The sequence below is a fragment of the Panthera uncia genome, chromosome D4 (genome assembly GCF_023721935.1).
Source record: "Panthera uncia isolate 11264 chromosome D4, Puncia_PCG_1.0, whole genome shotgun sequence".
NCBI classification, from domain to species: domain Eukaryota; kingdom Metazoa; phylum Chordata; class Mammalia; order Carnivora; family Felidae; genus Panthera; species Panthera uncia.
Window position 1 is genome coordinate 36,162,747 of NC_064807.1, and position 17,496 is coordinate 36,180,242.

Genomic DNA, 17,496 nt, shown 5'->3' on the forward strand with positions numbered 1-17,496 from the left:
TTGGTAATAAACACATAATCTGAAGTGAGTATTAAACATTGGTACCAAATGTGATATTCGGGTTTAAGTGTGAAATCTTCCTGAGTTGTCCAAGTGACTGATGGACATCTCACATTGCTAGGTTTTTTGGAGCACACCAAACTCTCAGCTTCAGAGAAAGATAGCATTACCTGATGATGTAGATACTTTAACAACTGTGTCTTTATATCTTTTTCTGCATTGCTCTTTGTCTGCACATATGTCTCTCAATTCTATTTAGCTTATACAAACTTCTCCTTCCAGGGACAACAAAGTAACCTCAAACCTTACCAGAATCCTTAACCCTACTGATGTCTTTAAGCTTAAAGAATTCTTTTCAAAGGTGATTGACTTCATACAATTGTCACTAGTCTCTACTCCAGTCAAACTTCCCAGTCCCTTCTTTTGTCTTGGTATACACATTCTTACTCATATGTATTAGTGTATGATATTAAAATATATCACACATATAGTTTGAGAAGGAGGCCATGGTCAGAAATGAAGCATGATATAACAGAAAGAAAATTATTTAAATAGGCAATCAAGGAGTATGCCACTTGCATTGAAATTCTTTTGAGGGTATTGAGTCATCCCATCAGGATAGGAGATTGAAATCATTTTATCCACCTGGGGTGTGGAGTGTTCAATGAGACACATACCTTTAATTGTTGATCTACTTTCAAGGACAGACCAAAAAATCTCTTCCTAAAAAGCTAACTGAACTCAGTGCTAAAAAGAAATGAGCCATCAAGCTATAAAAAGACATGGACGAAACATAAAGACAAATTATCAAGTGAAGGAAGCCAATCTGAAAAGGGTGTTGTATGGAAACCAATTTGACAATAAACTTCATATATTGACAAAAAAAAAGGCTACATGCCGTATGATTCTGACTATATAACATTCTGGAAAACACACAACTATGGAGATAGTGGTTGAGTGGTTGTATGAAGAGGTGGAACATAAAAGGATATTTAGGACAGTGAAACTATTCTGTATGATATTGCAATGACGAACACGTGTCATTACACATTTGTCCAACCCATAGAACGTGAAATACCAAGAGTGAACCTTAATGCAAACTACAGGCTGGGGTGATCATGATGTGTTAACATAGATTCATCACTTGTAACAAACGTACCATTCAGGTGGGAGATGTTCATTATGGGTGAGGCTATGCATATGTGCAGGGTACTTTCCTTTCACTTTTGCTGTGAGTCAAAAAAAAGAGAAAGAAAGAAAGAAAGAAAGAAAGAAAGAAAGAGAATTGATGACATGCATTTTTTTTCCTTCAGAGCAACTTTACTGTTCCACATTCTTTTCACCTTTCTAAATCTTCCTTCTGTGGACTAGTTGCATTCTTTCTGCCTAGGATCCAGTTTTGTTCTCTCTTTTTAGCCCTCCTGGGTTAGACATGTTCTCTGAACCATCTTTGAGGTTCCTGTGTTTGCCCACACCCAGAAGGCTTAAAAAGACAGTAGAAGTGGAGGGTGTTTACACCCCCCCCCCTTACAACATCAGCTCCAACTCCATCAGCAAGCCTTTCATCTCTAACCAAGGCCTCAGTGTAAATATAGGAGAACCTGAGAGCAGTGGCAAAACGCAGTGGATCCAGGAAAGGTCTTGATACTGATATGTTGTCTGGAAATATAAAGTATTATTGAATGAAAATGGTGTATTGAAAGAGAATAGACATTCTGAAAGCAAAATTATTAAAATATTTTGAGTAAACATAGGCTTTGGTTTATGGGCGAGAGATAAAGAAAAAAAAAAACACAAAACCAAAAACAAAACCAAAACTCTTCCAAAAATATAATGGCTAAGAGCATAGACTCTTAACACAGAAGTGTCTGGATTTCAGTCTAGGTTCTACTGATTATTGGTGGTAAAATTAAAATAAATTATGGAACCTCCCTGTTCTACCATTCTTCAGATTATTAAAATTGTGGATATGTTTATTAAACAAAGATTTTTTGGAACCCTTACTATATACCAGTGACTCTTCTAGTACTTAGAATATATTGGTGAACAAAACAACAGAAATATATTGCTGTCATTGAATTTTCATGTTAGTATGGACTCTGACAGAGTTTATTTCTTAGGGTTTTGGTGATTATCATATGTGTTAGTATATGTAAAGTGCAGAGATCAGTGCTTGGCCTATAGTAAAAGTTCTGTAATGTTAGCTATTCCTATTGGGGCTACAGTGGAAAGGACTGGAAGCATAAAACTGTTCAAAAGCCTTAATTTACTTGGTGAGTGGAAATGGTGAGAGAACAATTGTTAAGTTCTTAGATAATAGGAAAGAAATGTGTTTTGTTTGTCAATATGCACCAGGAAGGTGCCCAATTAATGTTAACTGATAAAATGGAAAAGTACAAAGAACTTCTAGGGAAGGAAAAAAAATGCATAAAATTTAATGGGAAATGAAGAAAAAATAAAAGTCAAATAAATGATAAAATAAAACAATGAAGTTTATTAATATAGGTCTATTAAGCATAAGTAATCAAATTAAGGCATTATAAAAAATGTTAAATTTATATAAAATATATTTAAAAGAATAAAGTTGAAACTAATGAGTGAATTATAGAGTTTCTTATTCATAAGCAACTGAGAGAGTACTAATCTTTGAACTATTCACGACCAAAGAAAATATGTAGCTATCCATTTATGAAGACCAGATCAGGATGGTATTAAAGTAGAAAAAAGTATATAAATACAGAAATAATTTTTATAAATGAAAGCATTCTTAATAACATATTTATCAAATAGAATGTAGCAAAATATCAAAATCACACGCACACACACACCCCTAGATATCTGAACAGGCATGATGCATTAAAAAATGGAACTATATTTTTAATTCCAGGAATGCATGGATGACTTGATATTTGGAATCCTTCGTAAAATTATTTAGATCAATAAATTTAATGGACAAATATGTAGTTCATGTTTTTACTAATAGGACATAGTTGTATCATCCATGTTCTATCCTGGAGACCTACATCAGCAGAAACCAAGTGGAAGACAGAGTGGACACTGCGTCTCTGTCAAGACACCTACTCTTCCATTGCCTCACAAACACATTCTACCTCAGAGCCATTAGGAATAATTTCTATGTCTTTTTTTCTCATTTTACAAGACATCGCAGAGAAGCCTAGGTCTTTCAGGTCGCTCCTCATCTATCCCTCCCTCCCCAAACCCACCATGTGCCTGTGGAGTTTCTACTCACCCCAGGCCCCGTTTGGGTCCGTACATACCTCATTCCAACACCTTCCCACAATTACCGTCTCCATATCGGAAACTTGCCCATATCTTCAAAATTTTTCTGATTTTTCTTTCCCATTCATGTTCTAACAGAAACTTACCACTTTTCTGAGAACATTGATTTCTCTATGGCCTGCACCATCCCCCAAGTGGTGACTTTTGAATTTTGTGTCTCTTGGACTTCTGAACTTCATGTAGAGTTTGGCATCATTTTCTTTTCCATTGCTACTCTCAAACTCTGCATCCTCCCACCTCTGCTTAAAAGCCCAGAACCTTGAATTTTAGACAGGACCATGCTTTATTGTTCCTTATTGTAATAGCATATGGGATTCCAGGTCCCTTGATCTTGAATATTTTAGCTCATGGTTCAGTTTAGCTTTGTAACATTATTTTTTCATAGTTATAATGATTTCAGTTTCCATATACATGAACTTTCAATAAGCCGATCTGGCAAAAAGTGGCCAGTTATTCATCAAAGCTAATTTTCTTTCCTTTTGACAAACAGCCAGACAATATGTACAAGTCTCTTCCATCTGGTCATTGGCTGAATTATGGCTAAGAGAATATCTGGTAGCGATAAGAGTCTTTATCATGATGTTTCAAAAAGTAGATACTGTTTTTAAATTTAAAACAGCAAATAATTTGAATGAAAGGTGAGAATTTTGAGACTGTGCTGTTAACTTGTTTCAGGAGATGCAAAGGAATAGGGTACATGAAAATGGGTGTGAACTTAAGGTAGAGTTGCTTTGTTGATGTTTCCTTGTTTCCTTTTGCAATTTTATTTATTTTGCTTCCCTTTTCATTTAGAAAGTATATTTTTAGGACAGGTTTTTATGGGATGATCTTGTAGAAGCAGAGAAATTGAAGGTCAGTTTAAAAGAAAATAGATCAAAGTCAGAGATAGAAACACTGATATGATGCTACTGATAGAAGCTGGTTTGTGGATTTGGTAATGGAAAAAAAGAATAAATTCCCTCAGATGGATTCCACATTGCTAGTGAATTGTAAGGACAGGCCATCACCTGAGAGTGTAGTTAGGAAGAAGAACGGATAGGCCAAGGAGAAAAAAATAATTAATACAGTAGACCTCTCAGAGTGTGGTAATGGGAACTTATAAGGAAAATGGTATCAAACTAATGAGGAGTGTTCAATACCCATTTGGGGCTTTTGATCATGAATTTAAAGTATTATAAGTCAATCAATTTTATTATTTTCTTCAGCGACACTTAACTATTGAAGAGCAAGGCCAGTGAAATGAGGATTTTGTTCTAATCAACTTTGGGCATTTTGTTCAGTCTGGAAGGGCAAGGGGATTTGTTCAGGGGCTAAGAAGGCCACATTGTGAATATGCTCATGAAGCCCATTATTGCGTCCAGCTGTGTCTAAAGTAAGTGAACTGGAAGCAGAGGTGATGATTGAGAGAATGAGATTTTTGAAGCAGATTTTGGAGATGGTGTATTTACTGGTAAGGATAGGCTCATGATATAGATATGGCGATTGCTGGCCAAGTGTAACCAGGGGGGAAGTTTTTGAAATTGAAAGACTAAAGAACTGGAAAGATATTTCAGCATAGTCTGTTCAAATGAGTGTTAGGAATGATCCAGAAATATTTTATAATAAAAGTTGATGAAACAACATTCATTAAACTCCAGGCAACATGTGTGTGGAACATTGTTTCCTATGTGGTAGGCAATAAAGTGAGGATTTTCTAGCATAGGCACATTGAAGGAAGTGAATTTATGTCATTATAGGAATAGGGGAAATTAATTATAAACACTTGTATGTCACATTTGTATATGGGGCTCTCATATAAGATTGGACCATGTTAATATATAGTTTGGGTGTCTTACCTACGTGTTAGGCTATACATGTCAGGTATGCAGAGTTTCAATAGGTCCAAAGGCCCAGATGATGTTTCAGTCATATTATAAAATAGAATAGTTTTATAAGCACATTTATATCTATGATAATATTATAGTTTATAGATTATAGGTGGATTATGTCCCCCCAAAAACATATGTTGATATCTATGCTCCAGTACCTCAAAATGTGATCTTTTTCTTAAATAGAGTATTTGCATATGTAACAAGCTGAATTAAAATGAGGTCATCCGGGAATAGGGCAGCATCTTAATCCAGTGTGATTGGTATCCTTATAAGAAGATGGCCATGTGGACACACAGAGACACACAGGGAGATGTCATATAAAGAGAGAGGCAGATGACAGATTGAAATGATGCATCTACAAAGATCATCTGAGGCTACCAAAAGCTGGAAAAGGCAAGGAAGGGTATCCCTCTAGAGCCTTCAGAGACTGCATGGTCCCACCAACTGTGGTTTCAAACTTCTAGCAATCAGAAATGTGAGATAATTAATTTCTGTCCTTTTAAGACTCCCATTGTGGCACTTTGCTTCAGCAGGCATAAGCAACTAACATAGATGGGAATACAAATTTCGGGATATTTGAAAGTGAAGGTTCCACCCCCATTAGTTGTATAGACCTTATGCAGTACCTTTCAATCCAAGACTAATACCAGGATAGGACCCGGATTACAAATCTCCAAATGATGGGACAGGCAGCACTTAAGAAAGATGGCTCATGTAGGGGAAAAATAAAGCAGTACTTTCTAGAGGACAAAACCTAGGTTCTGTCTTTTTTTATGTAAATTTCTAGAAAGACAACTTATTTATTTAAAGAAGAAGTTTTCTACATTTGCACCACACACACACACACACACACACACACACACATTCAGAGGTCTATAGTTTCTCCCAGAAATCTATCATTCACCATTTAGAAAACAATGAAAATTCTGAAATATATCCATTGAAAGTCACTGAATGAATAGAAGTTTAAAAGTAATGCTTTGCTCTGATTGCATCACTGGCCTGAAGGGAAATTTCGTGGAAGAAGTCAGTATCATTTTGCAGAATGTAGATTACTAGCCAATTTGTTTCTAAAAACAAATCAGATGTATAAAATTCAAACTGGATTTTACTTGTACTTTATTAAAGCCAGCTAAATTTTTATGAGCACTGGCAATAAGTCAGAAATTTCTAAATATCATGTCATTTCTGCCAACAACAACGAAGTATTTACTGTTTATATCATTATTATTTCACAAGTACAAAAAAAAAGGCCTAAAATAGTTAAATAATCTACCCAAGGTTATATATCTGGTCAGAGGCAGAAGTGGGATTTTATCCCAGTCTCATTCCAAAGCCTAGCTCTCAATTTCCATTGTATACATTATTTTATATATTATATCATCAAATTATAGGATGTTCTATTTTTGCCAAGTAAATCACTTCACAATTATTTTCTCCCATATTGATTATAAAAGTCTTCTTGATTTGCAGAGATGTTAAAAAAAATGAAAGAATGAAACCATGTGACTTAGAATTAATGAAGTAATGTAATTGGAGCCAAATACTGTGAATGAAGGAATATCAGTTTTATGTATTAAGAAACCAACTAAAGGAGATTTAATCATTTTGCTTTGGTGACATAGTTAGGGAGAGAGCAGTTGAAAATATATCTTTCAACACCAAAAGTCATTCGCTTAAACACCAAGCTCTTCCATAATGCAGTAATGATACCCTGGAAACTCACTCATCTTGTATCTATTTCAACTGCATATAAAATTAAAACCTTAAAACAAAAGGCTATTTTTTTATGTAGAAGAATTCTTTAATAAATGATAAACATGAATTTGCTCCCCTTCCTCTTTCACCTTAAAACATTAAAGGAAACTTCTTTTGTGGTGCTGTTATAGAAATAAAGGATACCTGTCTTACAGCAGAGAATCTCTTGCCATAAAGATCGAGGGACTAAGGAACAGTCACGAGGAGTTGAAAAACGCTTTAAACGAAATGCAAAACAAAATGGAAACCACAATGGCACGGCTTGAAGAGGCAGAGGAGAGAATAGGTGAACTAGAAGATAAAGTTATGGAGAAAGAGGAAGCTGAAAGAAAGAGAGATAAAAAAATCCAGGAGTATGAGGGGAAAATTAGAGAACTAAGTGATACACTAAAAAAAAATAATATACGCATAATTGGTATCCCAGAGGAGGAAGAGAGAGGGAAAGGTGCTGAAGGGGTACTTGAAGAAATTATAGCTGAGAACTTCCCTGAACTGGGGAAGGAAAAAGGCATTGAAATCCAAGAGGCACAGAGAACTCCCTTCAGACGTAACTTGAATCGATCTTCTGCACGACATATCATAGTGAAACTGGCAAAATACAAGGATAAAGAGAAAATTCTGAAAGCAGCAAGGGATAAACGTGCCCTCACATATAAAGGGAGACCTATAAGACTCGTGACTGATCTCTCCTTTGAAACTTGGCAGGCCAGAAAGGCTTGGCACGATATCTACAGTGTGCTAAACAGAAAAAATATGCAGCCGAGAATCCTTTATCCAGCAAGTCTGTCATTTAGAATAGAAGGAGAGATAAAGGTCTTCCCAAACAAAAACTGAAGGAATTTGTCACCACGAAACCAGCCCTACAAGAGATCCTAAGGGGGATCCTGTGAGACAAAGTACCAGAGACATCACTACAAGCATAAAACATACAGACATCACAATGACTCTAAACCCATATCTTTCTATAATAACACTGAATGTAAATGGATTAAATGCGCCAACTAAAAGACATAGGGTATCAGAATGGATAAAAAAACAAGACCCATCTATTTGCTGTCTACAAGAGACTCATTTTAGATCTGAGGACACCTTTAGATTGAGAGTGAGGGGATGGAGAACTATTTATCATGCTCCTGGAAGCCAAAAGAAAGCTGGAGTAGCCATACTTATATCAGACAAACTAGACTTTAAATTAAAGGCGGTAACAAGAGATGAAGAAGGGCATTATATAATAATCACAGGGTCTATCCACCAGGAAGAGCTAACTATTATAAATGTCTATGCGCCAAATACCCGAGCCCCCAGATATATAAAACAATTACTCATAAACATAAGCAACCTTATTGATAAGAATGTGGTCATTGCAGGGGACTTTAACACCCCACTTACAGAAATGGATAGATCATCTAGACACACAGTCATAAAGAAACAAGGGCCCTGAATGATACATTGGATCAGATGGACTTGACAGATATATTTAGAACTCTGCATCCCAAAGCAACAGAATATACTTTCTTCTCGAGTGCACATGGAACATTCTCCAAGATAGATCATATACTGGGTCACAAAACAGCCCTTCATAAGTTTACAAGAATTGAAATTATACCATGCATACTTTCAGACCACAATACTATGAAGCTTGAAATCAACCACAGGAAAAAGTCTGGAAAACCTCCAAAAGCATGGAGGTTAAAGAACACCCTACTAACGAATGAGTGGGTCAACCAGGCAATTAGAGAAGAAATTAAAAAATATATGGAAACAAACGAAAATGAAAATACAACAATCCAAACGCTTTGGGATGCAGCGAAGGCAGTCCTGAGAGGAAAATACATTGCAATCCAGGCCTATCTCAAGAAACAAGAAAAATCCCAAATACAAAACCTAACAGCACACCTAAAGGAAATAGAAGCAGAACAGCAAAGGCAGCCTAAACCCAGCAGAAGAAGAGAAATAATAAAGATCAGAGCAGAAATAAACAATATAGAATCTAAAAAAACTGTAGAGCAGATCAACGAAACCAAGAGTTGGTTTTTTGAAAAAATAAACAAAATTGACAAACCTCTAGCCAGGCTTCTCAAAAAGAAAAGGGAGATGACCCAAATAGATAAAATCATGAATGAAAATGGAATGATTACAACCAATCCCTCAGAGATACAAACAATTATCAGGGAATACTATGAAAAATTATATGCCAACAAATTGGACAACCTGGAAGAAATGGACAAATTCCTAAACACCCACACTCTTCCAAAACTCAATCAGGAGGAAATAGAAAGCTTGAACAGACCCATAACCAGCGAAGAAATTGAATCGGTTATCAAAAATCTCCCAACAAATAAGAGTCCAGGACCAGATGGCTTCCCAGGGGAGTTCTACCAGACATTTAAAGCAGAGATAATACCTATCCTTCTCAAGCTATTCCAAGAAATAGAAAGGGAAGGAAAACTTCCAGACTCATTCTATGAAGCCAGTATTACTTTGATTCCTAAACCAGACAGAGACCCAGTAAAAAAAGAGAACTACAGGCCAATATCCCTGATGAATGTGGATGCAAAAATTCTCAGTAAGATACTAGCAAATCGAATTCAACAGGACATAAAAAGAATTATTCACCATGATCAAGTGGGATTCATTCCTGGGATGCAGGGCTGGTTCAACATTCGCAAATCGATCAACGTGATACATCACATTAACAAAAAAAAAGAGAAGAACCATATGATCCTGTCAATCGATGCAGAAAAGGCCTTTGACAAAATCCAGCACCCTTTCTTAATAAAAACCCTTGAGAAAGTCGGGATAGAAGGAACATACTTAAAGATCATAAAGGCCATTTATGAAAAGCCCACAGCTAACATCATCCTCAACGGGGAAAAACTGAGAGCTTTTTCCCTGAGATCAGGAACACGACAGGGATGCCCACTGTCACCGCTGTTGTTTAATATAGTGCTGGAAGTTCTAGCATCAGCAATCAGACAACAAAAGGAAATCAAAGGCATCAAAATTGGCAAAGACGAAGTCAAGCTTTCGCTTTTTGCAGATGACATGATATTATACATGGAAAATCCGATAGACTCCACCAAAAGTCTGCTAGAACTGATACATGAATTCAGCAAAGTTGCAGGATACAAAATCAATGTGCAGAAATCAGTTGCATTCTTATACACTAACAATGAAGCAACAGAAAGACAAATGAAGAAACTGATCCCATTCACAATTGCACCAAGAAGCATAAAATACCTAGGAATAAATCTAACCAAAGATGTAAAAGATCTGTATGCTGAAAACTATAGAAAGCTTATGCAGGTAATTGAAGAAGATATAAAGAAATGGAAAGACATTCCCTGCTCATGGATTGGAAGAATAAATATTGTCAAAATGTCAATACTACCCAAAGCTATCTACACATTCAATGCAATCCCAATCAAAATTGCACCAGCATTCTTCTCGAAACTAGAACAAGCAATCCTAAAATTCATATGGAACCACAAAAGGCCCCGAATAGCCAAAGTCATTTTGAAGAAGAAGACCAAAGCAGGAGGCATCACAATCCCAGACTTTAGCCTCTACTACAAAGCTGTCATCATCAAGACAGCATGGTATTGGCATAAAAACAGACACATAGACCAATGGAATAGAATAGAAATCCCAGAACTAGACCCACAAACGTATGGCCAACTCATCTTTGACAAAGCAGGAAAGAACATCCAATGGAAAAAAGACAGTCTCTTTAACAAATGGTGCTGGGAGAACTGGACAGCAACATGCAGAAGGCTGAAACTAGACCACTTTCTCACACCATTCACAAAAATAAACTCAAAATGGATAAAGGACCTGAATGTGAGACAGGAAACCATCAAAACCTTAGAGGAGAAAGCAGGAAAAGACCTCTCTGACCTCAGCCGTAGCAATCTCTTACTCGGCACATCCCCAAAGGCAAGGGAATTAAAAGCAAAAGTGAATTACTGGGACCTTATGAAGATAAAAAGCTTCTGCACAGCAAAGGAAACAACCAACAAAACTAAAAGGCAGCCAACGGAATGGGAAAAGATATTTGCAAATGACACATCGGACAAAGGGCTAGTATCCAAAATCTATAAAGAGCTCATCAAACTCCACACCCGAAAAACAAATAACCCAGTGAAGAAATGGGCAGAAAACATGAATAGACACTTCTCTAAAGAAGACATCCGGATGGCCAACAGGCACATGAAAAGATGCTCAACGTCGCTCCTCATCAGCGAAATACAAATCAAAACCACACTCAGATATCACCTCACGCCAGTCAGAGTGGCCAAAATGAAGAAATCAGGAGACTATAGATGCTGGAGAGGATGTGGAGAAACAGGAACCCTCTTGCACTGTTGGTGGGAATGCAAATTGGTGCAGCCGCTCTGGAAAGCAGTGTGGAGGTTCCTCAGAAAATTAAAAATAGACCTACCCTATGACCCAGCAATAGCACTGCTAGGAATTTATCCAAGGGATACAGGAGTACTGATGCATAGGGGCACCTGTACCCCAATGTTTATAGCGGCACTCTCAACAATAGCCAAATTATGGAAAGAGCCTAAATGTCCATCAACTGATGAATGGATAAAGAAATTGTGGTCTATATACACAATGGAATACTACGTGGCAATGAGAAAAAATGAAATATGGCCTTTTGTAGCAACATGGATGGAACTGGAGAGTGTGATGCTAAGTGAAATAAGCCATACAGAGAAAGACAGATACCATATGGTTTCACTCTTATGTGGATCCTGAGAAACATAACAGAAACCCATGGGGGAGGGGAAGGAAGGAAAGAAAAAAAAAAAAGAGGTTAGAGTGGGAGAGAGCCAAAGCATAAGAGACTGTTAAAAACTGAGAACAAACTGAGGGTTGATGGGGGGGTGGGAGGGAGGGCAGGGTGGGAGGGAGGGCAGGGTGGGTGATGGGTATTGAGGAGGGCACCTTTTGGGATGAGCACTGGGTGTTGTATGGAAAGCAATTTGACAGTAAATTTCATATATTAAAAAAAAAAAAAAAAAAAGGATACCTGTCTTTCCAAAAGAGGTTAGAGTTTAAGACTACCCCCATTAGAAGGAAAGCACTAGACCCACTGTTCAGGAAGAACAATGGAATTAATTGTTTGTGTTTCAAGAGGTAAAAATAGGCCTCCTGAAAAAAAAAAGAAATAAAGAAAATAAAATAGGCCTCCTGATTTTTAGTTTGATATTAAAAAGAAAGATCCTACCCCCGTTATGTCTGAATGCCACAATGGAGTCTCAGGGTGAGAAATACTTTAGCGGCTTTGCATGAATGCACAGTGTGCCTTCATGAAGCAGTGCCAACACTGGCCCAGCAGAATCACTCCCACCAGGGCTGATGTAAGTGGGGACTAAGAAGTCAGATGCAGGACTTTTGGGAACCATATAAGCCTCTGAATTTGGATGCATTTGTTGATGTTGTTGGTTTTCTTTCTTTTTCTTTTTCTTTTTGTTTGCTTGTTTAAAATATGTAAAGTAGAGGCGCTCCGGAGTGACTCATGGTTTGTGAGATAGAGCCCCATGCTGGGCATTGGGCCTACTTAAAATTCTCTTTCTCTGTCTCTCACCTTCTGCCCCTCCCCCTCTGTGAATAAACTAAAATAAAAATAAAATAAAATATAAAACAAGTGAGGTAGAATCTGATCTAGAGGCATATGATATTGAATATCTCATCTATCTGGGATTTAGGTATTCCGTGTGTTTATTTTCATCTAATTTGGAAAAGGAAGAGAGATATGATTTTAATATCACCAAGAATAATGTAGAAAAATGACTTTCCCGTCACCTTTGTTTCACTGGCAGAAAAACACAGTCAGAAAGGGAGATAGAGAGAAACATTCCTATATTGAAGTTGGTCCTGGTGGTGAGAATGTCAGAGCACAGAGTTTAAGGTGACAGTAACAAAGAGTAAAGGAAGTAGAGTGAATCCCAGAAATTTTGAATAAGACAGAAAGAGGAACATAAAGTGAACCAGGGCTGAAGAGCTGATCCAAGTACTTAATAATAGAAGGATTCACTTGAGGTCTTTTTTTTAAAGTTTTTATTTACTTATTTTGACATAGAACACATATGAGCAGGAGAGGGGCAGAAAGAAGGGGGGAGAGAGAGAGAGAGAGAGAAAGAGAGAGAGAGAGAGAGAGAGAGAGAGAGAGAGAGAGAATTTTAAGCAGGCTCTGCACTGTCAGCACAGAGTCATGTGCGGGGCTCAAACTCACGAACCGTGAGATCATGACCTGAGCAGAAACCAAGAACCAGAAGCTCAAATGACTAAGCCACCCAGGCAATCCAGATCCACTTGGAATCTTAAGAGCAAGGAGCTCAAGAAACTATTTATTTGGTTAAGTTTTAGAGTATATATCTGAAGCTCAAAATACAGAAACAGTCATACTATCTAGGCATTTGATATCATTTTCCTGCTTCAGTTATTTATTTTTATTGAAAAAGCATAGTTGTCAGATGTGACTCTTTTACTGTTGAAAGAGGCTATGTATCTTACAGACCATATACTGTGCTTTGAATTTGTAGAGCAATTCTACTTATTTATTCATTGGCTTCAGCAAGGCCCCATTTTATTTTTATTTTTTTCTCCAAGTTATTATTTAAATTCTAGTTAGTTAACATATAGTGTAATACTGGTTTCAGGAGTAGAATTTAGAGATTCATCACTTACATTAAACACCCAGTGCTCATCATAACAAGTGCCCTCCTTAATACCCATCACCTATTCAGCCCCCCCCCCCCCCACCTTCCTCCATCAACCCTCAGCTTGTTCTCTATTGTCAAAAGTCTCTTATGGTTTGCTTCCTTCTTTCTTCATTTCCCCTTTCCATATGTTAATTTATTTTGTTTCTCAAATTCCATGTATGAGGGAAATCACATGGTATTTGTCTTTCTCTGACTGACTTGTTTCACTTAGCATAATACTCTCTAACTCCATCTATGTCATTGCAAATGGCAAGATTTCATTCTTGTTGGTAGCTGAGTAATATACCGTTGTACGTATATATCAATAAATGTATGTATATATAAAATAAATAAACTATTGGGACTTCATCATGATACAAAATCTTCCTTCTGGCTGAAGTAAACAACCAACAAAACTAAAAGACAACCTACAGAATTGGAGAAGATATTTACAAATGACATATCTGATAAAGGGTTAGTATCTAACGTGTAAAGAACTTATAAGACTCAATATCCAAAAGAACACAATCAGTTAAAAAATGAGCAGAAAATAAGAATAGACACTTCTCCAAATAAGACATCCAGATGGCCAACAGACACATGAAAAGATGCTCAACATCATTTATCATCAGGCAAATACAAATCAAAACTACAATAAGATATCACCTTATACCTGTCATTAAGACTACAATTAACAGCTCAGGTAACAGATATTGGCAAGGATGTGGAGAAAGACTAGGTACATGAAACAAGTGCTGGTGTGGATGCGGAGAAAGAGGATCCCTCTTACCCTATTGGTGGGAATGTAGACTGATGCAGCCACTCTGGGAAACAATATGGAGGTTCCTCAATAAGTTAAAAATACAACTATCCTCTGATTCAGCAATTGTACCAGTAGATATTTACATGAAGGTTATAAAAACTCTGATTTGAAGGGGGTCATAAATCCCAATGTTTGATGTTTGTAGCAGCATTATCAGCCAAATTATGGAAAAAGCCCAAATGTCCATCAACTGATGAATGGGTGTGTGTGTATATATATATATATATATATATATATATATATATATATATAACTCAGCCATAATAAAGAATGAAATCTTGCCAGTTGTGACAATGTGCATACAGCTACAGTATTACACTAAGTGAAGTAAGTCAGAGAAAGACAAGTACCATAGGATTTCACTCATATCTGGAACTTAAGTAACAAAACCAATGATCATAGGGGTAAAAATAAGAAAGGCAAACCAAGAAACAGACTTTTAAGTATAGAAAACAAATTGATGGTTATCAGAGGCAAGGTAGACGGGGGAGGGTTAAATAGGTGATAAGGATTGAGGAGGGCACTTATTGAGATGAGCATTGGGTGTTGTATGTAAGTATTGAATCCCTAAATTGTACACCTGAAGGTAGAAAAGAAGAAGAAGAAGAAGAAGAAGAAGAAGAAGAAGAAGAGGAAGAAAGAAAGAAAGAAAGAAAGAAAGAAAGAAAGAAAAGTGCTCATGTTAGATGTAAAGCATGAAAATATAATGCTCCATCATCTAGCATATAACTATGGCATATTGTAGGCACTCAACATAAGCTGCTTAAATTTCTCTTTGTGTTTAAAGAAATAATATGGACCCCAAAATCATGATTTTCCTCAGTTTATTATAATCCTATGAAAATATCTGGATATGTTCATAATTAGCAATTTCTGAAATCAAGATACAGTCTATCCCAACAAGGGCTGGAAAAAATGTCTATACAGGTTTTAAAAATGCATGGCCTTAAAATACTACTCAATTCAATTTATAATCTTTTAAGTGGCAGAAAAAATGTAAAGAAATAAAAAATTCATGATATTTAATATTTGTTTGGGGACTTGGGAGAGGAGTATATTTTGCAGGTCTGGTAAAACAAAAAGTTAATTAAGCCAGTAGAAACCTTATGTAATGCAGTGTCTGCTTACAAGTAAATGAATACCTTAACATACACATTGTTTGTTAATGCATTCTGTTGGGAATGAAAAAAAAATCAGAGCTTTTAAACAGGCTTGGGACTTACCAAAACAGCTTCCCCCCTGCACCCCCGCTAGAACAGCTAAATAAATATCCACCTAGTATATTTTATAAAGTAGATTGCATTGTTTGTGAGATTTTCACCTATTGTTCAAAAAGGCACCATTTAAAAAATCATATCTGGCTGATTACAATTAGTTTACATATTAATCTGAAATAGTTACAAGTTCAGGCTTGCAACATTGATAACAACACTTAGGATGATGACGGTGATGCCGAAGAGACAGAGATGATGATATTGATAGCTAATACTTACGGTATGCATAGTGTACCTTATGGCAAGCCTTTGGCAGAGATGCTAGAATATCTCACTTCTCAAAACAAGAAGGGAGGCTGAGATTCAGTGAATAAACTGCTTGATGTTACACATGAAATTGTCGACTGGAGCTAGAATTTGTACTGCGTCTACATAACTCTGAAGCCTGTGTGTTTACCTAAAACCAAATGCAATTTTTGTAATAGTATTTATATCCCTTTATTCTCTGGTGATCCATGAAGTTACATTGCCTGTCTAACTTTCAAATAACTTTTCTGGTCTGGTTTTTAACATTAACATGATGGGATTAGAATGCCATGAAGTCTAGATACAAAGTTACATATACAATGAAAGGCTAATACTGACTGCACAAAAAGTTTATAAATTTGTTTTCAGATTAACTAATTTTAGTTCACCACAGATTTGAAATAGGTAATGTTGTCTAATTAGCTAATAACTATTGTTTACTATGTGTGCATATGACCCGATACTACATTAGAAGCTCTAAACCCATTTCAATTAGAAATAACCAGCATCCATTTTGTAGAAGAGACAATTAAAGGACTCATGTTTAGTTAGTTAATTTGTTTATTTGCTTATTTGGTTGGTTTTAAACATAATGACACAAGATTCTAGGACTGTAAATGGCAGCTGTAGGATTCAAACACATTTGACCACAAAATCCTTGCTCTTTAACCTATGCTATATTTTCTTCCTTAATCGTACAATAATGATCTTTAAAGAGAGCACAATTTTGTATAGAACACACAGAATATTTCATATTATTATGAATTTAGTTCCATAGGAGTTCCATAAGAGGAAACAAAACAAACAAACAAACCAAAAACGGACTGGTGAAAACCCAAGAAACTTAGAACAACAAAGTTTGGAATGGGTACTGAGTCTAGCAAAATGTACAAAGAGGTTAACACATGCTTTCTAGTTGAAATCAGGACAAGGGTAACCTTGAAATCAAGGAAACAGGAAAGAACAATTTCTGTGGTGCTACAGCAGCCTTCTTAAAGGAGAAAGTTTTTCAATTATATCTGAGTCATATGATTAGATTTAGTTACATGACCTTAGAGTTGTAGACCTTTAAGGGATTGAGTTTTCTCATCTAAAATGAGATGGATAATGTTTCTGATGCTCTCCTAATATGGCTCAGGATAATGCTATAGTATATGTAATCAGTTCACACAGTTGGTATTGGTAAGAGTCACTAAGACTCATCTAGTTCAATTCCATATATGATGGTGACTTCATTTTGATACCCCTCTGTCATGAATTAGTGAGAGTTGACTTTAGTAGATAAAAGCCCAAGTTTCCAACCTCAACTCTTATGTGACTTTGAGCAAAGTTTTTAATATTTTTGAGTTTGCATTTTTCTATGAAAAATAAAGAAGGTAATACACTGACTGCATTCTATACACTTCAAACCTTAGCACTCTCTCTTGCCCACAGTGGGCAATCAAAAATTGTACTGATAATGATGATGATGCTATTGATAAGGATGATTACGACTGTGAGTTATCTGTAAG